Source organism: Bos grunniens, chromosome 5 (assembly GCF_055505025.1).
Source record: "Bos grunniens cultivar Pamir isolate PY7600 chromosome 5, Bosgru_T2T1.0, whole genome shotgun sequence".
Taxonomy (NCBI): Eukaryota; Metazoa; Chordata; class Mammalia; order Artiodactyla; family Bovidae; genus Bos; species Bos grunniens.
The window spans coordinates 34,455,905-34,482,878 of record NC_141169.1 but is presented as its reverse complement, the minus strand read 5'-3'; the positions used below and the strand labels follow the sequence as shown (position 1 = coordinate 34,482,878).

Sequence of the window (26,974 nt, the reverse complement as noted above, 5' to 3'; positions counted from 1 at the left end):
AAACAAAGTGCGACAACTTTCTTATTCTAGAGAATATGGACCATCAGAGTAGTGAGGAAGAATAAGAGACTTAACATTTTTTCTAGATATTGGAAGAGTTTTGGAAGTAGTTTTGCCTTTGCGATCTGGAGTCAAACAGCTGTAATCAGTGGTGGAGAGTGCTAGTTATCTCCTAGGGTCCCTTTTCCTTTGCTTCTTTGAGTGATGAGATTCCTGAGCATTTGCAAGGCACACACACACCTACTCAGGTCGAGAGAATAATTCATAGCATCCTTTGCAGCTACAACACTAAGTTCTTGATAATGGGAAGTCAGCAAAAGTGAGGTGATACCTTCTGAATATTCCTTTTAAAAGACAATTCCTGCTGGGTGAGAGAGGGTGACACTCGAACAGCTAAAGGGCACTCAGAGATGAAGGTCACACATTGGCAGCAGAGTCCTCCTGCTTGCCCTGCATTGGTAGGTGAAGGAGAAGCAAGCTTCTACGTTATGAAGACATTGTATTTTGGGATTTCTTTTTCTAAATTTAAAAAAGATCTTAGCATGAATCCAAATTTTTTCAGATGTCATCATTGAAATCTTTATTAAAAATCTTTGTTAAAATCTTTATTAAAATCTTTATAGCAAACAAACAAAAAAATCCTCACATCCCAAAAGAATGAAAGTTAACAAACTGTATCAACTGCCATCACACAGAGACCATGAAACCTTATGCTAGGTTTTTCATGCAGACACATAACTAACACATTGCAGATTTAAAGGTGAAAATTAAACAAGTAAAGATGATCTGGCAGTACAACTGAAAACGTTCAAAGACACTGCTGTGCAATATTTTTAAGCATTAGATTGTGTAACAAACAAGAAGAGAACTACAAACCTAGGTTAAAATGCAAACAGTTCCCTAATCATATAATTTTGGAACTATCTGAGATAACTGAACAGTGACATTTGCTTAAAAGGAATGAATAAGCATGTATCCAATTAGTATAGAAATTGGTACCAGAAATGGGACGTGAGCATTTAAAAAACAGGAATAGGTGACATAGGCACAGTATTTCATTTAGGAACATTGGTAGCACTTGTTATTTTGTGACATATCATTTGTTAAGACAGTTGCCTATTATAATTGGGAAGACAGGTCATGGGCCTCATGACCTCTAGCTCAAGGAGAGCAATTAAGAATATAGGTATATATTGATTACCACTCACTACTGTTAATGATGTATTATAAGAGGAAAGGAAAGTCAGGTAATTATTGGTCAATAAGTGGAGATAGAAGGGAATATAGCTCTGATGAGGGAGGTTTTCTCATTTATGGATTGCAATCTTATATATCTTACAGCTTAAGTTTGGACCATGCAAGGTTGGAAGATCTGTGTCCCCAGACAACAGTAGAGAAGTTTGATGATGGAGGTCTTTCTCGTGGACCTTCTGTGAAGTATTTTCATTGGCCAGAAAATGGAAATCAGCCCGAAACAAAGACTGGATAAAAGACACTGCCTTCTTAATTGTTTCAAATGGTGCCACTAAAGGTAGCCAACATGAAATAGAAGCAAAGAGGGAAAGGATAAATAGAGAGGCTAGTAAAAGAAAAAAAAAGAGGAATCTTGGCTCAAGAGCTGTGACCAGAGAGGTCTTTGGCTACTGTTTCTTTCACATGGACGCCAGTAGATTAGAATTCCACTTAGACTGTGCGATCTATTTGCAGAAATAAGGGGAGACATGGATATTGGACTGAGGGGTAGACATGGAAGACAGTGCTGCTGCTGCTGCTAAGTCACTTCAGTCGTGTCCAGCTCTGTGCGACCCCATAGACGGAAGCCCACCAGGCTCTGCCATCCCTGGGATTCTCCAGGCAAGAACACTGGAGTGGGTTGCCATTTCCTTCTCCAATGCATGAAAGTGAAAAGAGAAGGTGAAGTTGTTCAGTTGTGTCCGACTCTTGGCGACCCCATGGACTGAAGCCTACCAGGCTCCTCCATCCATAGGATTTTCCAGGCAAGAGTACTGGAGTGGGTTGCCATTGCCTTCTCCGTGGAAGAGAGTGATGTTATACTAATAACCATTTTTTTCTTTTTTTTTTTCTAACAAAACATCCAATTCTCCCCCTGCATCCCTCCCCAACCCACCCATAAGTATTAGCAGGATATATATGGTTGCCTATCTAGTCACTATATTCCCTCAGCTTTCTTTGGGATTAAGTTTGTTTTGCAACTCATTTTTAACCAATGGTATGTGAGGAGTTTTGTATGTGTTTGAAAATTATTGGGTATTTTCTATTCACACTGCCTTCCATGGCTTTGAAATAGCCTCATATTGGACCTTCTCTGGGCCAAAGAGAAGAGTTGCATATTGATGACAGTAGAGCCATCCCACCTGTGTGATATCACCCACTTCTGTACTATTACGTGGAAGAAAAATAAACTTTGCTCTTATTTAAGCCACACTATTTTTTGAGTGCCTTTGTTTCAGCTTAACCTGTAATCTAATGAACACATGGGCTTTTGCACACTCTCAGATTAGATATAAGAAAAGAGAAACCACTTTAAGTATTTTAAACAGTTAGTGATTAAATACAGGGGATTGAGTCCGTGCGTGTCAAGTCACTTCAGTCGTGTCCGACTGTGTAATGCTATGGACTGTAGCCTTCCAGACTCCTCTGTCCATGGGATTCTCCAGGCAAGAATACTGAAGTGGGCTGCCATGCCCTTCTCTAAGGGATCATCCCAACCCAGGGATCGAACCCCATCTCTTCCCCTGTATTGGCAGGCAGGTTCTCTTCCATTAGCAGCACCTACGAATCCCAACAGGGGGATTGGTGGTTGGTGGTTTAGCTGCTAAGTTGTGTCCCACTCTTGCGACCTCATGGACTATAGCCCTCCAGGCTTCTCTGTCCATGGGATTTTCCAGGCAAGAATACTGGAATGTGTTGCCATTTCCTTCTCCAGGGGATCCTCCTGACCCAGGGATCAAACCCCAGTCTTCTGCATTGCAGACAGATTCTTTATTGACTGAGCTAGGGAAGCCAGGGGATTAGGCACTTACAAAAGCAATAGAAGGGTTGAAGAAATAGGTTCTGAGTTGTTCTAAAGTTGTCCAGGAATGACTGCAAAAGTACAAAACTACCTCTGAGACCAGCAACAAAGCTTTGCAAGGATCAATAACTTGCTGCTGTCTCTGAACATCAATGTATCTATAAAATGGATGCTGGAACATGGTGCCAAGGAGCCTTAACTTGCTTGCTAGAAGAAGTAGTCAAGAAGGAATAAAAAACAATGGTTTCTGCCTCACTTTGCATTCTATATTGTCATGTCTCACTTGTTTGTATTAACCTTTTGGGACAGAATTTTCTTCCAGAACCCTAGCTGCAAGGGAATATGGGAAATTTAGTTTTTGTCTTTGCAACCTGTGAGAGTGAATGGAAATTAAGTGAGTAAATTCAGTTCCAGCACCCAGTAATCTCAACTCTAGGGTGGAAATGTATGTTACCTACCACAAAGGGCTTATGGGAGAGTTAGATGAGATTTAATATACGTGAAGTACGTATATATGACTGGCACATATTAAACACTCAAAAAAATTGTAGCCATTATCTCATAAAATCATCTAGTAGCTTAAAATGTATGCCTGTTCATCATATTCATGTCCCTTGCAACAAAATGATTGATTGATTATGGATTGATAAGCTTGATAAAGATGCTTTTTATGTACAATAACATAAAAATATCCATCTCCTATTATTACAAAAGCTAGCTGTTATCTGAAAACTAGGAAAACATAAATTTTCTTTAATGAATTTTTCAGAAAGTAAAAGCATACCATAGTTTGACAATAGGGCGAGGCATAAGGTAAGAGAAAGCAGTAAGGGTCTCGTCATTTTTAGACCCTCTTTGAGGGTCAGCACTGTATTTTAGAGCAGTGGGAACCTATTGAAGGATTTTAGATTGGGGAGAGGCATTATAAGACTTGCCTTTAAAGGAAGCTCACAGATTGTTACCTGAGAACCCTATCAGGGGAATTTTAGGGTAATGAATAAATTTATGTTTTCGATTAATATATACAGAATGTCTGTAGGTGCTTTTGAATACTTATTACCTGGTGTGAATTAAAAGCCTGATTCTGATTCATATAAATAAATGAGAGGAAAGAAAGATGATGTCATCTTCTGTCGGTTTGTAACTGTGAAGGAAGCAGGTATTACCTAACATTTTCTATGAACTGGCTCCAAAGTTCTCCAATAGTTATTTAATGGTTGAGTGTGAGAGACTTTCAAAGCGCAGTTGTGCCGCACTGTTACCTATTAGAGACCAGAATGTTGGTAAATTGCTTAATGTTACGTGACCAGACATCAGAATGGTTTAGACATTTTACTCAGGTTCTCATAATGAGACACCGCACACAGGGAGACCTCAAATTGATGTACGGAGGATGATGTAGCTACCTATGGTGAGGATAATCCTGCTGGACTGCCAGTTCATTCATGGGTTTGCATCTTCAGTCAGGGATAACAAAACTATGGTAGCATTTTTACAATTCCTCTTAAGAGGAGTAGATAATACAGTATGTTATGCCTTGTTTAAAATCAGTGATGTCAGAAGTAATTGTAGGACATTGCACAGCTACAGGGATAGATATCAGGTCAAATGAAAAGAAGTTTTGCTGAGCAAAGCGTGCCTGTCAGCTCTGTTCCACGTCATTGGTGGCACATGCCAGCGTTGCCAGTACCATTGCAGGTAAAAGGGCACATTCCAGCTTCTTTAGTCTTGAGTGCTTCCTGTGCAGTCTAAAATTACACGAGGAGAAAGTAGGCTGAGTTCACTGGCTGGGAGCAATCTGTTTCACTCTGAGGAGAAGCCAGACTTTGTTCATTCAGTATCCAACTGTGGAATATTAAAAGAAATTGTCATTTAAACAAGCCCAAACTCTACGATTACATTAAAAGAAGTATTGGGATGGCCACAAAATTCGTTTGGGTTTTTCCATAAGATCTTAGGGAAAAACTCAAACCAACTTTTTGGCATAACCCAGTTGTTTTGGATTTGATGCTTCTAAAGGCGTTCCTGGTTCTTTTCCTTACACTCATAATCTAAGAGTTAGTTTCCATCCTCCTACTCTTCCTTGAATCCAGTGGAAAAAGTATAATTCAGTGTAAGTGTGACTTTCTGAAACTGTATCTTGGCACTGTTAAAATGTTTAGAAGTTTAATTACTAAAGATGTCTGTGAGTCTGGTCAGTACTTTTACCAATTTGATATACTTATTGAATATTCATTGAGTACCTACTGTGTGCTGGGCTCTCTCGAGCAAAGTTTTTCAAGTACGTACCCTGCTGAGGACAAATTTTTCTGAATCCTCACAGTCTTTGTATTACAGACATGGAAACTGACTGCTGCCCAGCCAGGAAAAATGAGTTACCCCATGATGACAGAGAGGGTCACTTGACTAGAGTTCCATAGATGAGCCAGATGAATTGTTTACCGACCTACCCCTTTTCATTAGTCATTTTCATGTCATACTTACATGACCTGGAATAACATAAAATAGCTGTAAGACCTAAAACATTACTTTAAAGAGGTATTCTTAAAAAAAAATTGGCAGTATTCTTATGTTTTACAGTCTCTAAGAATGTGCATGTTTAGATTAGATTCTTAAAAGAATACACAAAGAAACAGGTGATATTTATTAATAATTAATAGTTTATTAAAATTTTTCAGAAATTATTTCCAGCTCTAAAATCATACAAAAATGATAAAAGGGGGAAAAGTAGGAAAATTTAGGAATTCCACAAATCAATCAAAGTGATATACTACATTAAACAAAATGAAGGATAAAAATCCCATCACAGTAGATGCAGAAAAAGGATTTGACAAGATTCAACACTGATTCATGATAAAAACTCTCAACAAAGTTGGTATAGAGGGAACATAGCTCAATATAGCAAAGATTCTTTTATGAGAAATCTCAGTTAACATACTCAATGATAAAAAGCTGGAAGCTTTTCCTCTAGATTCAGGAACAAGACTAGGATGCCTAGTCTCATCAGTTATATTTAACATAGAATTAGAAGTCAGAGTCACAGCAATCAGACAAGAAAAGAAATAAAAGACATAAATTGAAATGGAAGAAGTAAAACTATCACTAATTTGCAAACGACATGATACTATATATAGAAAACCATAAAGGCTCTACCAAAAAACTATTAGGGCTAATAAATTTAGTAATGTTATAGGATACAAAACTAATAAGCGGAGACCTGTTGCATGTCTATACACTAATAATGAACTATCAGAAAGGACTCAGGAAAACAATCTCATTTACAATCTATTCAAGAAGAATAAAGCACCTAGGAATAAATTTAACCCAGGAGATGAAAGACCTGTGTTCTGAGCCCTATGAGATATTGATGAAAGAAATTGAAGATGATATAAATAAATTGAAAGACAGTATGTGTTCATGGAAAAATTAATATTGTTGCAGTATCGATATTATTAAAAAAAAATCTACAGATTCAATGGAATCCATGTCAAAATACTCATGGCATTTTCCACTGAACTAGAACAAATGAATCCCCAAATTTGTATGCAACCACAAAGAATCTTGAATAGCCAAAGCAGTCTTGAGAAAGAAGAAAGCTGGAGTTATTATGCCCCTTGACTTCAAACTATACTACAAAGCTATAGTAATCAAAATAATATTGTACCATCACAAAAGCAGACACATAAAATCAATGGAACAGAACAAAACACAAAAATAAATCCATACTTACAAGGTTAATTAATCTATGACAAAGGAGGCAAGTCCATACAATGGGAAAAAGACAGTCTCTCTTAAATAAGGGGTGAATGGAAAATTGGGCAGCTGTTACTACGTGTAAAAAATGACACTACAATATTACAATATACACTGCAATCATACCATATGCAAATATAAGCTCAAAACGGATTAAAGATTTGAATGTAAGATCTACAACCATGAAATTCCTAGAAGAAAACATGGGCAATATGCTCTTCAGTATTTGTCTTCATATATACATCTTTTTAAATCTGTCTCCTCAGACAGGAAACAAAAGCAAAAATAAACAAATGAGACATCAGTAAACTTACAAGCTTTTGCACGGCAAAGGAAATCATCAACAAAACAAAAAGAACCTATAGATGAGATCCAGGCATGTTCAGGGTGGTTTGGCTGTAGAAAAGACAACCTACAGATGGGGAGACATTTTTTTTTTTGCAAATGATGTAACTGACAAGAGGTTAATATCCAACATATATAAACAGCTCATATAACTCAGTATGAAAACCCAAACAACCCAATCAAAAAGTGGCCAGAAGACCTGAATGGATATTTTTCTAAAGCAGACATACAGATGGCTAATAGGCACATGAAAAGATGTTCAACATTGCTAATTACTATAGACATACAAACCAAAAACCACAATGAGATATCACCTGACAATGATCAGAGTGGCTATCATCAAAAGGATGACAAATGACAAATATTGGTAAAGATATGGAGAAAAGGGAACTGTAGTACACTGTTGGTGGGGATGTAAGTTGGTAAAGCCATTGTTGAAACAATATGGAGATTTCTAAAAAAATTAAAAATAGAACTACCATAGCATCTAACAATTCTGCTCCTGGGCATTTATCCAAAGAAAATAAAAACACTGATTTGAAAATGTAAATGTGCTCCAAAGCTTATTGCAGCATTGTTTATAATAGCCAAGATACAGAAGCAACCTAAGTGCCCAGCAACAGATGAATGGATAAAGAACACAATGGAATATTACCTAGCCATAAAAAAGAATGAAATCTTGTCATTTGTGTCAACATGGATGGATCCGGAAGATATTATGTTTAATTAAATAATTAAGATAGAGACACATACCATATATGTTCCCTTATATCTGGAATCTAAAAAACAAAACAAATAAATATAATAAAACAGAAACAGACTTACAGATACAGAAAACAAACAATGGTTACTAGAGGGAAGAGTAGAGGGGAGAGAAATGAAATAAGTGAATGGAGATTAAGAGGTATAAGTACCAGTTACTAAGTAAATAAGCTATAGGAATGCAATGTATAGCACAGGAAATAATGTCACTATTTGATAATAACTTTGTATGGTGTGTAATCTATTAAAACATTGAATCACTATGTGGTACATCTGAAACTAACACAATATTGTAAGTCAACTATACTTCAATGGAAACAGTTTCTGTGGTGCTCCCACCCCAGCAAGGATGCAATGAGTGGAATAGGATGAAGCGCATCTAGATAGCATAATTGAAATGGGGCATTAGAAGAACGAGAGTGACATATTTTAAGTACTCTTTTCAGATTTTCCCATTGAAAATATTAAAAAAAAATAATTCTGCAAACAATTAAAATTGCATTTCCCAGTTTAAAAAGTGGAGAAGGCAATGGCAACCCACTCTAGTACTCTTGCCTGGAGAATCCCATGGATGGAGGAGCCTGGTGGGCTGCAGTCCATGGGGTCGCTGAGAGTCGGACATGACTGAGCGACTTCACTATCACTTTTCACTTCCATGCATTGGAGAAGGAAATGGCAACCCACTCCAGTGTTCTTGCCTGGAGAGTCCCGGGGACGGGAGAGCCTGGTGGGCTGCCCTCTATGGGGTCGCACAGAGTCGGACACGACTGAAGCGACTCAGTAGTTAGTAGTTTAAAAAGTAAAGATATAGATCAAAAATAACAACACATATATCTTGTTTGGGTATGTAGGAACTCCAATTAATTTCTAGGTGAAACAAGTCTGTTTCTATGTTTCAAGGAGAAAAATTATCACTTTAATGAAGCTTATATGTAAATTTACATCCTTAATTTTGATAAATGCTCATTTTTATTAAAAATATTTTCTGTTTTATTCATTGTCATTTAATGTGTAAGCTCTTTTGTTTTTCATAATTTTCAAAATGTTTTTTTTATTTTTTAGCTTATTGAAAATTTGAGTTTTATTTATTGTTTTTGAGAATTTTAATGTTTCCCAATGTGTTTAGTTCAATCTTGTTATTGTTATTTCACTTATTTAATTTTCCTCTGGATTCATTTGTTATTTCTCCTTGCGTGAAACTCAATGTTTAATTTAATTCTTGTCTCACTTTCATTCCTAATGACAAAGAAACTATATTTCTAAAAAAATGCTTAACAGCAATAAAATGCCTCATTAGAATAAGTTTTAACTCCTCAAAGTGCCTTCCCATCTGCCTTCTCATTTGATCCTCAGATTAACCCCTAAAGTTGGAGGTTATAATTATAGTTTATCTCCACATGTCAGATGAAGAAACAAAGAGGCCAGTAAGTTATGTTAATAACTTGTTCAAGGTAGGTAGCTGATTAGTGACAGTATACATCTCATGACAAATTTTAAAATTAAAAAATACTATAATAATAATGCCAATAGTCTACTTTGGAAACCCTGACCAAAACTATAATAGATATATTTTTTTGATCTAAAGGTGTTCTTATCCAGTTGTGAGCACTCACTTTCTGCATGCTAACAACTCCCACATTTCTCTTTCTGCCCTGTCCTCTCTCTTGAGCTCCAGTCTCACATATTCAAGGGCTTACCTGATGCTCCTCTGTGGTGCCTCATAGACATCGTGATTGGAACAGAAACAAACAATGGGTCCTGGCCCCACCCCCAGAATGTTCTTCTTGCAGAGTTACCCATAACAGTAAATGGCAACTTGCTTTTCTAGTTGCTTAAGATAAAAATCTTGATGTTATTTTTGCCTCCCTTCTCCTCCTCCCCCCACGAACACATCTATCAGCAAATTTTGTTGGTTATATCTTCAAGACATATGCAGAATATGAGCTATTCTGTTATAGGTTGGGATCCCCGGAAGCTGACTCAGGAAGCCATTAGCAGGTAAAAAGTTATTCTCAAGACCTCTTGGGATCATTGTTTGTGGATGGGAGGGGCTGAAAGTAGGATCAGGCAGGGGGCAATTAGTCAACAACTCAGGGACGATCTCAGCAAACTCTGCAGGGAGATCTGAGACTGGGATGACTTCAGAGATCCCTCATTGTAGAGAACGGGCTCTTTTTTCTACTGTTGCCTGGGTCAATTAGTGGATACAGACTGACCACAGGAAGAGGTGTAACCCTGGGTGTGTCAGCTCTCTCTAGATAAGGACAGGAAGGAATGATTACTGCTGTGGAGGGAATTTCAGGGTGATGCAAACAAGAGTCTGGGATTGAGAGGCTACTTCAGCAAGAATGGTTCAGAAGTGCTTTTTTTGGGAGCACTGACATTGAGTTGTGATCTAGAAAACTGAATGATGGACAGGATCTAGCCCTTTCAAGTGCTGGTGAAAGAGAATAGGGTGAGCTTGGTGGGTGGAAGGGTCAGACTGAAAGCCACAGTGGCTGGAGGGTCATGAGGCAGGGAGGGTGTTAGGTGATGGAGTTGAGCATGTAGACATGGGCTTGATTGTGAAAGATCAGGCCAAGGAACCTGAATTTTATCTTAAATGCAAAAGAGAGCCATGAAAAGTTTGAGTTACATAACAGTCTCTCTGGTTGTTATTGGAGCATGGCTTTGAGGAGGCAAGAGGAAATTTGAGAAATAAATTTTTGCAGTTATTGTGGTGGTCCAGGAGAGAGATGATTTTGGCCCTGATTAGAACATTGGCCAGGGAACTGAGAAAAGGTGGGGAAACATAGGATATATCTTATATTAGAGCTAGTGGTAGATTGGGTGTGGGAGGCAAGGAACCAAGGAGACAATTAACAATAATTTTGGGTTTGAACAACAGGGTGAGTGGTAATTTGATGGAAGGGTTGGCGACCATGTATGCAAATGTATGTTATAGCTAATATTTATTTTGATAAAAATAATTAGTAGTTTTTTTGTAGTTCCAGATATTGATATCTCTTATGGAACTTTAAAAAATTGGGGGGAACTAGTTTACATTAGATTAATTTCTCCAGATGTGGAGGCCAGTGACAATAGAACCCAGCTGTTTATGTTTAGAACTCACAGGCAGTAACTGCTTGACTTTCTTGCTTTGTCTAGGATCAAGTTTACACTTCTACATCAACTGAGCAACTCTGAAAAATTTGTCAAAACAATAGAGATTCACCATAGTAAACATTTCAGACATGTTTACATTCCAAGATCTGTACTCCTGACTAAGCTCTGAATATACACCCGTTTACACTAGGTTCTGAGAATAGTGTGGTTCACTGTGTATCTGGAAAAAAGGAAGGAATCTGATATTTTATATGAATAATCTCAAAAACAGGAAAATAACTTGACAAAGGCACCAAAAGACCCCAGAAAGGGCTATGGAAGAGTCCCCTTCCCATGGTACTTCTGCTGACTCTTCTTACCCCAAACCTGGATGTCACCTCAACTCATAGATATAGGATGAAAGTGTAACTCTAAAGGACTCTCAATAATATCCCAAGTTTGTTCAAAGATCTGAGTGAAAAGTGCCACAGTGATTGATGTTTATTGCAATGTTCGTGTCAGGAGGTTTGCCTGATGTCCCTGAAGACCGTCTTTTCTGTGGAGCTATCTGGCATGTGTGATAGTATCAGAAGTGTTCTCAAGAACAGGTCAATGTGTGGGCTCTGTACTGATTTTTTAAGTAGCTGAGGGTGTGTCATCATCATCAGCCATACTCTTTTGAGCTTTGGGTCTTTTGCTGAAGTCTTAATAAAGTATGTAATAAGTATTAACAGCACCGAAAGAGTGACCTGAGCAAGAGAGCTGTTATACAGGTTTCTGTTGCCAAGGTAGGCAGCACGGTCCATTTACTTGATGGCTTTGGCACAATCCTTCCTGGCACCTCAGAGATGAGCAATGCAATGTCATGTCCACTCACATACCTGGTTATGAGTCAGGGAGATTTGGGTGGACACAGAATAAAACATGGAGAGGGACTACAAGTACATTGTGAGGGTTGTGGGGTAACAAGTCATATCTCAATTTCCCATTCATAGAGATTTGCCAAAGATCAAATTCAGTCTCATGAACATAATCCACCTATCAGTAAAATATTTACTAATTTCTTGCCAAATTAAAAATTTAACAAAACTAAATCGAATTAAATCAAAGATAAAGAGCTTTTATGAGATTCCACATAGTCTTTATTTCAATTTGGGTCTGATCTTTTGTAGGATTCTATTTACCTTTTTTGAAAGGAGCTATTATTTTTTCTTATTTTTATTATACACATAATGTCCAGTTTCAGAGTCTTTTGCCTGTGAATTGAGAGACAGAGAATCATAGGAGACTCTGGGTCTGGCTTTCCATCTCCTTTGCAGTCTTCATTCATCTCTGACCTTCTTACTCCTATCTGTTCAGTAAAGACAATGACCCATTAAGAGTCACAAAACAGTCAGGGACAAAGATTGCAATATCTTTTTTCAAAGCCAATCCGTCAGCAGCAATACCCTGTGCCAGCTAAGCACTGAGCCAGGCTCAGGAGATGCAGAGGTAAAGACAACCGTGACGGCGAAGGAGCAATTGCTTTTACGTGAGGTTACTTGGATGGCAAGGGAGGCGGAACAAGAGGAGACAGAGAACTGGCAAATCATTTATATATTCAGTTAGATTAAAAAATACATTTAAGACTCTGGATTCAGCATCCCAAATCTAGAATAAGGAACCAAGCAGGCCTTTGCTTAATTTATTGAGATCATGGGTAGAGTGTTCATATGGGGTCCTTTGGGAGGAAGGTGACTGTTATGAATAGAATAGGATGTACAGCAGCAGAAGAAGCCACACAAAAAAAGGAAGAGGGAGAAAAAAGGTCCCCAAAGCATGTATTGATGCCAAAGAATTGATGCCTTCAAACTGTGGTTCTGGAGAAGACTCCTGGGAGTCCCTTGGACTGTAAGGAAATCAAACCAGTCAATCCTAAAGAAAATCAACCCTGAATATTCATTGGAAGGATTAATGCTAAAGCTGAAGCTCCAGCACTTTGGCCACCTGATGTGAAGAGCTGACTCATTGGAAAAGACCCTGATGCTGGGAAAGATTGAGGGCAGGAGAAGAAGGGGATGACAAGAGGGTGATACAGTTGGAGGGCATCATCAACTCAATGGACATGAGTCTGAGCAAATTCTAGGAGATGGTGATGGACAGGGAAGCCTGGCATGCTGCAGTCCATGGGGTCACAAAGAGTTGGACACAACTGAGCAACTGGACAACAGCAAAGCAAGTATATGATTACCGTTGTGCAGTTTTATGAAGTTGTCTACATACACAGAACAAGTATGTTTAAAAAAAGATTACTAATTATTAGAGCCAGAAATGACTTAGAGATCATCAGATTTAAAGATTCTCTAACTTGGTGTGCATCACAATCTCTTGGGGAGTTCTTAAAAAAATGCAGCTTCATAGACCCTATTCCAATGGCCAAGATACATGGTCCCTAGATAATTCCAGAACATTTTGTGCTTTCAGAAAGACTTATTTGTCCAGTTTTCTTAATTTATAGAAGAGGAAATTGGCATCCTGAAGGGTTAATGTGCTTGTCCAAGGTCATATGTTTAATGACTCCCACCAATTTAATCTTTATTGGCTGTATGCCCAGGCAAGGAAAAAAAATACATTCACTTTGGGAAGTATCCAGAGATAATTTTTTTCCTGTTTTATGGTAGAAAAAAATGGAAATGTGCAAGCAAGTTAGAAAAAAAATGACTACATATGTGAGTATAGTTGAATAGTTATTTTTTTAGCTATAAAATTTTGTGATAGATGAAATTACATATTTTCTGCTTTCTATTTTTGCCTACAACTTAAAAAAGGTATTTATTTTATGAGCTACTTCTACCAGAGTTTATGTGGCATTAGGCACAGTAAACTGAACTTCGCTACAGCCCTAATATAGGTAGTCAAGGCTTAAACTTTTAGATGAAGAAACAGAGAAAAGCAGTGTAATAGCTCACCCAGTAAGACTGGACTTGTAATGGAAAGAGAAATTATCTGGTGCACGTGTGTGCTTGGTGCATAAGATCTAGAGTCCAAGGTACTGAATTTTATTAAAGTAACTTTGGATTTAACCTCATCAATCTATTTGCATTCTACTCTTACCTTTCTGACAATGATTAACACTAATGTTTAGTGCATGGTCTAAAGTATGTTCAAACTCTCTTACCAAAAGGAAGTTCTTTTGTAAGGAGCTGGCCCTTAGGTCGGAGAAGGAGATGGCACCCCACTCCAGTACTCTTGCCTGGAAAATCCCATGGACGGAGGAGCCTAGTGGGCTGCAGTCCATGGGGTCGCTAAGAGTCGGACACGACTGAGCGACTTCACTTTCACTTTTAACTTGCATGCATTGGAGAAGGAAATGGCAACCCACTCCAGTGTTCTTGCCTGGAGAATCCCAGGGCCGGGGGAGCCTGGTGGGCTGCCGTCTATGGGGTTGCACAGAGTCAGACACGACTGAAGCGACTTAGCAGCAGCAGCTCCTAGGTATTTGAAGCACAGGGAATTGCTTCTCCAAGGGTAGAGATACAGAGCCCAGCTGCCAGGAGAAGCAGCCACTTCCTAATGTAACTGCTCAGAAAGGTTAGAGGAGAAAGCACAAGAAATAAAATTGCTTCCCTGTCTTATATAAAGCGTCAACTGTGTTTTACAACAGTGTACCAGTGCTCCAAACCATTCAACTTGAGTAACTGTGGTTGAACGTCATTGTTAAATTTACTTGGGGATCACATTAATCCTTGTCTTGAACATAATGTGCCAGATTTCTGTGATGACAAGCAATCCACAAAGGGAACTAAGTACAGTCTCGGGAGCAAGGTTTTAATCAGACTCAAAAATAACTCAGAGGCCGTTTGGCTTTCCCTTGAAGAGGAAATGCTCCCTAGTTTGATTCAGGGCAATTTGGGGGAAAGTTTTTCCCTTTGACTGTTTTACTTTTTGTGATTACATTTATTTTGAATTATTAAAAAATTAATTTTCAATTAAGATTGGAACTAAGACGGAGTCACATAATGGTGGTTGGTAAGGAAGCATTCTTGACTGGTATGCCAGTTACTTGGATTGTTTTATTCTGCTCACCAGGAGTGGTGTGGCTTCTGGCCTCTGCGAGTGTATATTTTCTGCACCTATAAGAATGTTAAATTGTGAGGTTCAGCCAGAATTCATAATTATAAATGAACTTCAGGGTCCCATTATTTAGGTTCTAATCTTTCAGAGGTGATTCCATAGGATCACTGATTATAATTTCTATAGTTTTATACAGTGTTAAGTGAGCTTTGTGTTTATGGGAGTTGGTAGTACTCTTGTTTGGTTTGCTGGACGTTGATATTTTTAACTGGTTGAAAGTGAAAGTGTTAGTCGCTCATTCATGTCTGACTTTGCAACCCTATGGACTATAGCCCACTAGGCTCTCTGTCTATGGAATTCTCCAGGCAAGAATACTGGAGTGGGTAGCCATTCCCTTCTCCAGTGGGTTAACACCTACAAAGAATTCAAAACATTTAGCAATATATATATTTTTTGAACTGGTTTCCTAAAGCTGAGGAAATACAATCAAAAATAGATAAATTGAACCTAATTAAACTTAAAAGCTCTTACACAGCAAAGGAAACCATTGACAAAACAAAAAGACAGCCTGCTGAATAGGGGAAAATATTTGCAAATGATATGACTAACAAGGGGTCAATATTCACAAAGTATAAACAACTCATACAGCTCAACGTCAAACAACCAAAAAACCAATTAAAAAATAGGCAGAAGACCTACACAGACATTTTCCCAGGGAGGATGTACAGATGACCAACAGGTACATGAAAAGGTGCTCAACATTGCTATCATCAGGGAGATGCATATAAAAGTCACAGTGGTAATATAAGACCTTTCAGAATGGCTATCATAAACAAAAAAACAAACACAAATAACAAATGTCGGCGAGGATGTGGAGAAAAGGGAACCCATGTACATGGTAGGAATGTAAATTAGTGCAGCTATGGTTGAAAACATTATGAACATTTCTCGAAAAACTAAAAATAGCACTACCGTGTGACCCAGCAATTCCACTCTTGGGCATTGTATCTGAAAAAATCCTCTACTAATTTGAAAAGATATCTGCACCCCAATGTTCACAGCAGTGTTATTTACAATTGCCAAGATATGCTGCTGCTGCTAAGTTGCTTCAGTCGTGTCCGACTCTGTGCAACCCCATAGATGGCAGCCCACCAGGCTCCTCTGTCCCTGGGATTCTCCAGGCAAGGATACTGGAGCGGGTTGCCATTGCTTTCTCCAATTGCCAAGATATGGAAGCAACCTAAGTGTCCATCTACAGATGAAAGGGTAAAGAAGATGTGCCATATCTCATCCTCTGTCATCCCCTTCTCCTGCCTTCCATCTTTTCCAACATCAGGGTCTTTTCCAATAAGTTGGCTCTTCACATCAGGTGGTCAAAGTATTGGAGTTTCAACTTCAGCATGGGTCCTTCCAATGAATATTCAAGGTTGAATTCCTTTAGGATTGACTGGCTTGATCTTGCTGTCCAAGGGGCTCTCAAGAATCTTCTCCAGCACCACAGTTTGAAAGTATCAATTCTTTGATGCTTAGCCTTCTTATGGTTCAACTTTCACATCTGTACATGACTACTGGAAAAACCATACCTTTGACTAGATGGACGTTTGTTGGCAAAACAATGTCTCTGCTTTTTAATATGCTGTCTAGGTTTGTCATAGCTTTTCTTCCAAGGAGCAAGCATCTTTTAATTTCATGGCTGCAGTCACCATTTAGTGATTTTGGAGCCCAGGAAAATAAAATCTGTCACTTTATCCACTTTTTCCCATCTATTTGCCATGAAGTGATGGTACCAGATGCCATGATCTTAGTTTTTTGAATGTTGAATTTTAAGCCAGCTTTTTTCACTCTCCTCTTTCACCTTCATCAAGAGGTTCTTTAGTTTCTCTTCGCTTTCTGCCTTTAGAGTGGTATCATCTGCATACCTAAGGTTATTGATATTTCTCCTAGTAATCTTGATTCCAATTTGTGATTCATCCAGCCCTGCATTTCTCATGATGTACTCTTCTTATAAATTAAACAAGCAGGGTGACAATATGCAGTCTTGATGTACTCCTTTCCCAGTTTTGAATCAGTCTGTTGTTCCATGTCTGGTTCTAACTGTTGCTTTTGACCTGCATATAGGTTTCTTAGGAGGCAGGCAGGTCTCATCTCTTGAAGAATTTCCCAAGTTTGTTGTGATCCACAGATCAAAGGCTTTAGTATGGTCAATGAAGCAGAAGTAGATGTTTTTCTGGAATTCCTTTGCTTTTTCTAAGATCTAACGAATGTTGGAAATTTGATCTCTGATTCCTTTGCTGAAGAATTGTGAATTATCATATTTTACACCTATAACTGATATAGTATTATACATCAACTATACTTCAATAAAAGTTCAAAATATTCACTTAGAGATGTTGAATAAAAAATCTTCCTTTATATTCTAGCCATCTAATTCCTCTCCCAATTACTGTCACTTTTAATATATATCTTTCTAGAGGTCTGTCACATATTTACAAACATATACATATATATGTATATATACTTTCCTAAGATGATAAGCTCAGAGTACATCATGAGAAACACTGGACTGGGTAAAGCACAAGTTGGAATCAAGATTGCCGGGAGAAATATCAATAGCCTCAGATATGCAGATGACATCACCCTTATGGCAGAAAGCGATGAAGAACCAAAGAGCCTTTTGATGAAAGTGAAATAGGAGAGTGAAAAAGTTGGCTTAAAACTCAACGTTCAGAAAACTAAGATCATGACATCTGGTCCCATTACTTCATGGCAAATAGATGGGGAAACAGTGGAAACAGTGAGAGACTTTATTTTTTGGGGCTCCAAAATCACTGCAGATGGTGATTGCAGCCATAAAATTAAAAGAGGCTTGCTCTTTGGAAGAAAAGTTATGACCAACCTAGACAGCTTATTAAAAAGCAGAGACATTGCTTTGTCAACAAAGGTCCATCTAGTCAAGGCTATGGTTTTTCCAGTAGTCATGTATGGATGTGAGAGTCGGACTATAAAGAAAGCTGAGCACCAAAGAATTGATGCTTTTGAACTGTGGTGCTGGAGAAGACTCTTGAGAGTCCCTTGGACAGCAAGGAGATCCAACTAGTCCATCCTAAAGGAAATCAGTCGTGAATATTCATTGGAAGGACTGATGCTGAAGCTGAAATTCCAATACTTTGGCCACTTGATGTGAAGAACTGGCTCATTTGAAAAGACCCTGATGCTGGGAAAGACTGAAGGCAGGAGGAGAAGGGGATGACAGAGGATGAGATGTTCTGATGGCATCACCGACTCAATGGACTTGAGTTTGGGTAAACTCCGGGAGTTGGTGATAGACAGGGAGGCCTGGCGTGCTACAGTCCATGGGGTCGCAAAGAGTCGGATACAACTGAGCGATTGAACTGAACTGAACTGAAGATGAGAATTATGTGTATATATTTTATTTGTATACAGATGGTAGCATACTCTATACACTGTTCTGAACAATACTTTTTCCCCTTAACTGTCTCTTGGAGAGCTATCCATCTCAATGTGTAGTAAAATCTCAGTCTTCCATGGAAAGGCATTTAGATTGTTTCCAATTCTTTGATATTATGACAAAGGTATATTTTTACCTGAGGGAATACATTTGTGAAGAAAATATTTGTGAGTCAACTACTGGTTTAACTAATATAAAAAATTTCAATTTTTTGTGATTATTGTCATGCCTTCCATGTGTCTGTAATATTTTCAAATATTTTGATCTTTGCCAATCTGATTGCTGAATGCTGGTCTCTCATTGTACCTTAAATTTGTATTTTTTATTATTAATGGTACAATGCATCTTTTCATACACCTAAATAATTTGCTTATCCTTTTCCATGGATTATCTGTTCCTATACTTTGCCCTTTCAATTTTTTCTTCTAATTGATTTTTAAGAGTTCCTTATTTATGGAAGAAATCAGCTGTTAGTCTGTGATGTAAAGCAAAATTTCTTTTGCTCTTGCCCATGGTATTTTAATATATTTTAAAACTTTTATGTAAAATTTTAGAAATTTTATTTGGCTGAATCTATCAATCACTACTTTTGTGGTTTCTGGGTTTTATGAAAAAATCTAAAAAGTTCCTCTCTACTTTGAGATTTTTAAGGCATTCTCCTGTTTTTTTCCCTCTTAGTTCTTTTCTGGTTTCATTTTTCTCATGTAAATTTTGATATATCTGGATTTTTTGTGGGTATGTGGTATAATGTATGGACTCAACTTTCTCCCTGGATGCCTGTGAAAATCTTATGTATGTTTACTAGGCTTTTTGCTTTGGGCAGCACTCGGCAAGGCAGGATATGGCTACAACATGGAAGAAGTGACCTTGCCTTGTAGAGCTACACTGGGCTCTGGACACACAGAGTAGTATGCTGTTTTATTGTCAGTGTGTTTGCAAATACAGACATGGGGGATCTACAGAGGAACTGCTAAGAGTGTTATGTGATGAGGAGAATATTGATTCACTGGAAGAGAGGGAGTCAGGTGAGAGGCTATGAGGATAGTGATATAAGTGGAACAAACGTTTTAGAGAAACAGCAAGGGCTGCTGTTACCATTGGAATGAAAATCCTTTCGATAATTTTGTATTTCTGCTGCTGCTGCTAAGTCGCTTCAGTCGTGTCCGACTCTGTGCGACCCCATAGATGGCAGCCCACCAGGCTCCCCGGTCCCTGGGATTCTCCAGGCAAGAACACTGGAGTGGGTTGCCATTTCCTTCTCCAATGCATGGAAGTGAAAAGTGAAAGTGAAGTCGTTCAGTCGTGTCCGACTTTTAGCGACCCCATGGACTGCAGCCCACCAGGCTCCTCCGTCCATGGGATTTTCCAGGCAAGAGTACTGAAGTGGGGTGCCATCGCCTTCTCCGTTTGTATTTCTAGTTCATCCTTAATAGTGATGGTGGGAGTTTTTAAATTTGATTTTTAAAATGTGATTTAGGACAATGCTACACAAGACTTTTCGGGTATGAGATGATAGAAAATGTATTTGTTGGTCTCTGCCCCCAGTTCCTGGCACAGAGCTCCTAAAACCCTTGTAATTTCCTGAGTCAGAAGAGTATTAGGAGCATCTTGTGTTCTAAAATTTGGTCTTTCATTACATCCCTACACAGGGCTCCTAAAACCCTTATAAATTCCTAAGTGATAGGATGGGGCTGACCACCAGAAAGACCAAACTATGATTAGCAGCTTAGAATTTTTCAACCCTCCCCCTATCCGCCAAAGAGAGGAGAGGGGCAGGAAATGGAGTTAAGAATTGATTGTGCCTACATGAGGAAGCCTCTATAAAAATTCCAAAAGTAAGGGATTTGGAGACCTTCCAGGTGGGTGAACAGGTGGAAGTGTGGGGAGAACAGTGCCCTCAAAGAGGGCACAGGAGTTCCACACCCCTTCCCACTTACCTTACTCTAGGCATCTCTTCCATCTGGATGTTCATTATATCCTTTATCATATCCTTTTGCAATAAACCAGTCCATGTAGTAAACTGTTTTCCTGAATTCTGCAAGCCCCTCGAGCAAATTAATCAAGCCAGTTGAGGGGGTTGTGGGAGGCCATGGTTGAAGCACAGGTGACAATATGAATTTGCTCTAGCCCCCTCAGGTGGGGGACTGGGACTGAGCTCTTAGCATGTGGGATCGGACCTCCTCTCCAGGTAGACAGAGTCAGAATTAAGCTGTATGACACCCAGCTGGCGTCATGGACAACTGCTTGGTGTGAGTAGAAACCCCCACATACTTGGTGACCAGAAGTGAAGCGTGCAGTGTGAGCAGTAAAGGAGACAGACAGGAAAGAAACACAGGGTAGGCAAGAAAAGGTTTTTCCCAACTCAGCAGGTAGAGCAAACTGAGCTTTTGTAACACAGAGGGCTTGTTTCTCAAACTTTAAGCAAACCTTGTGTACTAACAGCATTTTAGGCACCTGCAAGTGGAAGATTGGAAACTTTCAATGAACACGTAAAACAAAAAGGAGGGTGCAAAACGGGTACAAGTTTAGTTAAGCAATGGTCACATTGATTATATTTTTCTTCTGCTCTCTACTGGAGGTTTGTTTCTTTCAGCTTTTAGCTTTCACAGGAGGAATGAGGTCAGGTTCTTACACTAAAATCCGACGTCTTAAACACTCAATTAAAGTCCAAGATTATCCAGGCATTTCCAGGATGCTTGCTGACTGGTGTCACTTGAAGTTCACCGGATGCAGCTTCCATGGGGTCCGGGCATGCTGCTCCCCATTCTTACTTTCCAGGTCAGCTGTCTAGTCCATTTCAGCTGATTAGAGTACCTTTCTCTCAACATTTTGTAGTTCTAACTCCTTCAGGGTACTGTGATGAAGGGAAATTTTGGCTTTCTGATTTCGGAGAACTAGGAACAGGGTTTTGAGGGTTTATTCTCTTTCACTTTTCACTTTCATGCATTGGAGAAGGAAATGGCAACCCACTCCAGTGTTCTTGCCTGGAGAATCCCAGGGACAGGGGAGCCTGGTGGGCTGCCATCTATGGGGTCGCACAGAGTCAGACACAACTGAAGCGACTTAGCAGCAGCAGCACATGTAAATATAGACAAAGCCTTGTTTTTTAAAAATACTCTTTCCAAAGAATAGATCCGTGTATATGTATAACCAAATCACTCTGCTGTACACCTGAGACTAACACATTATTAATAAACTATACTCCAATATACAATAAAAATTACCCTTTCCAGGGAACCCTCTTACACTGTTTGTGGGAATGTAAATGGATATAGCCACTAGGGAGGTTCTTTAAAAAAACTAAAAATAGAACTACCATATCACCCAGAAATCCGACTCCTGGGCATATAACCAGTGCTCAGTTGGTTAGTCATGTCTGACTCTTTGTGACCCCATGGACTGCAACTTACCAGGTTCCTCTGTCCATAGAATTTTCCAGGCAAGAATACTGGAGTGGGTTGCCATTTCCTCCCCCAGGGGATCTTCATGACGCAGGTGACCAGAAGTGAAGCATCTCCTGCATCTCCTGCATTGCAGGTGAATTCTTTACCTGCTGAGCCATCAGGGAAGCCCCATATACCCAGACAAAACCATAACTCAAAAAGATATATGCATCCCAATTTCATTGCAGCACTATGTATAATAGCCAGGACATGGAGGGAACCTAAATGTCAATCGACAGAAGAATGGATAAAGAAGATGTGGTAAATACATACAATCGAATATTGCTCACCATAAAAAGGAATGAAATTCTACCAACTGCTAAGATGTAGATGGGCTTAGAGATTACCATACAGAGTGAAGTTAGTCAGAAAAACAAATATCATAAATTAACGTATATATGTGGAATCTAGAAAAATGGTATAGATGATCTTATTTGCAAAGCAGAAATAAAGACACAGATATAGAGAACAAACATATGGATATCAGTGGGGAAAGGAGGATATTGGGAGGTTGGGATTGGCATATATACACTACGGATACTATGTATAAAGTAGTTAGCTAATGAGAAACTACTGTATAGCAAGGGAACTGTACTCAATGCTCTGTGACCTAAATGAAGGAAGTTCAAAAAAGAGGGGCTATATGTAAACATATAGCTGACTCATTTTGCTGTATAGCAGAAATTAACATTGCAAATCAGAGTCACTTAGTCCTGTCTGAATCTTTGCAGTCCATGAAATTCTCCAGTCCAGAATACTGGAGTGGGTAGCCTTTCCCTTCTCCAGGGGATCTTCCTGACCCAGGGATTGAACCAGGGTCTCCTGCATTGAAGGAGGATTCTTTACCAACTGAGCTATGAGGGAAGCCTGCTATTATAAAAATTTTTAAATAAGTTAAAAATTTTAAAAATTTTTAATTTTTATTTAAAAAAATTAAAAATTAAAAAAATAAAAATATCCTTCCCAGAAAAAGACAAATATCATATGATATCGCTTATATGTGGAATGTAACCTATGACACAGATGAATTTATCTATGAAACAGAAACAGATTCACAGACAGAAAACAGACTTGTGGTTTCCAAGGGGAGAGATAGGTTGGGAATTTGGGATTAGCAGATGCAAACTATTATATACAGGATGGATAAACAGCAAGGTCCTACACAGTGAACTACATCCAATATCCTGTAATAAACATAATGGGAAAGAATATGAAAAGAATGTGCATATATGTATATATAAGTACTACTATAACAGAATCACTGTTGTACAGCAGAAATCAACATGTAAAGCAACTATACTTCAATAAAAATAAATTTAAGAAAATGCTCTTTCCATATTTTTTTTCTTACTTTCTATTCTTAGCACAAGATGTCTTCTGCTTCCCAGAGAAAAGAAACCACTGGGGAAAAGTTGCAGCAGCCTCCTGCTTCTAGTTTGTCTGGACCCATTTCTCAACCTCCCTTTCCTCCTCTTAAACCAGAGAGGGCGGTCCTCCCATTATTCAGGGCCCTCTCTCCATCTCTTCCCTAGATTTCGTCTCCTTCCATCAGCTCAGGAACTGTTTATGTCAACCTCTCCCTTCTCATCAATATATTATCATGCTCAGAATGTTCTATTTTGAAAATAAATCAGTAGTGACTGCCTCCGACTGCAAAGTCTTTCCTCCCTTATAGCGGAAGTGTAAGTCCACCTCCCCTTTCCCCTTCGGCCTTCAGGGATAGGTTCCCAGTCACTTCACTGAAATCATTTTTGCTAAAGTCTTTAACAACCTCCTCAAGGCTAACTGGACTGAAATTTTCAGGCTCCATTTTCCTTGAAATTTGGACCCCTTTGTAGCTTCCACCACTCCCTCCTTTCCGAAAGCTTCCCTCTCCTTCAGGAGGCTCCTCTCTTTCAGACTCTTTCTCGTTTGCTCATCCTCCAATGCCAGATTTCCTCCCAGTCCTCTCGAAGCTCCTCATCTCATCTCCCCTTGCAGGAGCCAGTCCCGTCCGTGCTTAAGATCATGGGATATAGAGCCAGCCAGATCCAAATTTGACACTGAATTTCCAACCGTTTTAAATTTTGTCTTCTGGACAAGTTATTTAACTCTCATAACCTCCATTTTTCTCAACTTTAAAATAAGTATAGTAATTCCCTCATCAAGGGGTGTGAGTTGGGAATCAGCATAATCAGGTACACTATAAAACATTTTATTGGTTGATTGATTCAACAAAAAATAAGTCCACACTAGATTCCCTGGAGGAAGGAATGGCTACCCACTCCAGTATTCTTGCTTGGAAAATTCCATGAACAGAAGAGCCTGGTGGGCTACAGTCCATGTGGTTGCAAAGAGTCAGACACAACTGAGCTACTAACACACTTTTTTCATATTACAGTTACTATGTACAAGGTTTTTATAGACTGTGACATACAACATGAAATATAACTTATAATGTTGTCTAGAACATACATGCATAATATGTATTTATGTAATATGTAATTTTTGTAATTTATGCATAATGTGTAATTTATGCATAATTATGTAATTTATGCAAAATAAAATTTCCTGCGGAGATTCTTACTCTTCTTAGGTTTAATGTTATATGCTTTGTTATTTTCTACTCTATTTCACAAACTTGTACTCATCATTAACTACTGAATATTCCAATCCTCAATATAGCCTACAGTTTGGAAGACATTCTTCTAGGCTCTTGGAGTATATAAGATTTGATCACATGGAACTTTCTTTCCAGAGATGACCTGTCCATTTGTATTTTCTTCAATGATGGAAATGTTCTATAACTGTCTTGCCCAATGCAGTATTTGTATTGTATTTGTTCAGTCACCCTGTCGTGTCTGACTGTTTGGGATCCTATGGAGAGCAGCATGACAGGCTTTCCTGTCCATCACCAACTCCTGGAGTTTACTCAAACTCATGTCCATTGAGTTGGTGATGCCATCCAACCATCTTGTCCTCTGTTGTTCCCTTCTCCTCCTGTCTTCAATCTTTCCTAATACCAGGGTCTTTTCCAATGAGTTGGCTTTTCGCATCAGATGGCCAAAGTATTGGATATTCAACTTCAGCATCAGTCCTTCCAATGAATATTCAGGATTGATTTCCTTTAGGATTGACTGGTTTAATCTCCTTGCTGTCCAAGGGACTCTCAAGAGTCTTCTCCAACACCACAGTTCAAAGTCATCAATTCTTTGGCACTCAGCCTTTTTCATTGTCCAGCTCTCACATCCACACATTACTGGAAAAACCATACCTTTCACTATACAGACATTTGTCAGCAAAGTAATGTCTCTGCTTTTTAATACCCTGTCTAGGTTGGTCATAGCTTTTCTTCCAAGGAGCAAGCGTCTTTTAATTTCATGGCTGCAGTCACCACCTGCAGTGACACTGGAGTCCAAGAAAATAAACTCTGTCACTGTTTCTACTTTTTCCCTATTTATTTGCCATTAAGTAATGGTACCAGATGCCATGATCTTCATTTTCTGAATGTTGAATTTTAAGCCAGCTTTTTTCACTCTCCTCTTTCACCTTCATCAAGAGGCTCCTTAGTTCCCCTTTGCTTTCTGCCATAAGGGCGGTGTCATCTGCATATCTGAGATTATTGATATTTCTCCTAGCAATCTTGATTCCAGCTCGTGCTTCATCCAGGAGGGCATTTCTCATGATGTACTGTGAATATAAGTTATATAAGCAGGGTGACAATATACAGCCTTGATGTACTCCTTTCCCAATTTGGAACCAGTCCATTGTTACATGTCCAGTTCTAGCTGTTGCTTCTTGACCTGCATGCAGGTTTTGCAGGAGGCAGTTAAGGTGGCCTGGTATTTCCATCTCTTGAAGAATTTCTCAGTTTGCTGTGATCCACACAATCAAATACATTAGCATAGTCAATGAAACAGAAGTAGCTATTTTTCTGGAACTCTCTTGCTTTTTTGATGACCCAGTGAATGTTGGCAATTTGATCTCTGGTTCCTCTGCTTTTTCTAAATGCAGCTTGTACATCTGTAAGTTCTTGGTTCACATACTGTTGAAGCCTGGCTTGAATAATTTTGTGCATTACCTTGCCAGCATGTGGAATGAGTGCAATTGTGCAGTAGTTTGAGCATTCTTTGACATTGGCTTTCTTTGGAATTGGAATGAAAACTGACCTTTTCCAGTCCTGTGGCCACTGCTGAGTTTTCTAAATTTGCTGGCATATTGAGTGCAGCACTTTCACAGTATCATCTTTTAGGATTTGAAATATTCAACTAGAATTCCATCACCTCCACTAACCTTGTTTGTGGTGATGCTTCCTAAGGCCCACTTGACTTCACATTCCAGAATGTCTGGCTTTAGGTGAGTGATCACACCTTCGTAGTTATCTGGGTCATTAAGATCTTTTTTGTATAGTTCTTCTGTGTATTCTTGCCACCTCTTTTTAAATATCTTCTGCTTCCTTTAGGTCTATACCATTTCTGTCCTTTATTGTGCCTGTCTTTGCATGAAATATTACTTTAGTATCTCTAATTTTCTTGAAGAGACCTTTGAAGTGGTCTTTCCCATTCTATTGTTTTCCTCTGTTTCTTTGCATTGTTCACTTCAAAAGACTTTTGTATCTCTCCTTGCCATTCTTTGGAACTCTGCATTGAGATGGACATATCTTTCCTTTTCTCTTCTTCCCTTTGCTTCTCTTCTTTTCTCAGCTACTTTAAGTCCCCCTCAGACAACCATTTTGCTCTTTTTGCTTTTTTTTCCTTGGGGATGGTTTTTGATCACCGCCTCTTGTACAGTGTTATGAACCTCCGTTCATAGTTCTTCAGGCACTCTGTCTATCAGATCTAATCCCTTGAATCTATTTGTTGTTTTCACTGTATAATTGTAAGGGATTTGACTTAGGTCATACCTTAAGGGTCTAGTGGTTTTCCCTACTTTCTTCAATTTAAGTGTAAATTTTGCAATAAAAAGTTCATTATCTGAGCCACAGTCAGCTCCCGGTCTTGTTTTTGCTGACTGTATAGAGCTTCTCCATCTTCAGCTGCAAAGAATATAATC

General features: G+C 38.8%; 1 long non-coding RNA gene across 2 annotated transcripts in view; it reads right to left on the bottom strand.

Moving 5' to 3' along the window:
- The window catches only part of LOC147371755 (uncharacterized), a 64,085-nt gene that overhangs the window by 17,187 nt on the left and 19,924 nt on the right, over positions 1-26,974 (bottom strand). The window contains exon 2 of one of the 2 annotated variants that reach the window (XR_015163739.1): positions 4,353-4,879. The exons of the other annotated variant lie outside the window; for it this stretch is intronic. This is a non-coding gene — a long non-coding RNA (uncharacterized LOC147371755). Of the gene's footprint in view, positions 1-4,352; positions 4,880-26,974 lie in introns of those variants that run through there. 2 annotated transcript variants of the gene reach the window in all.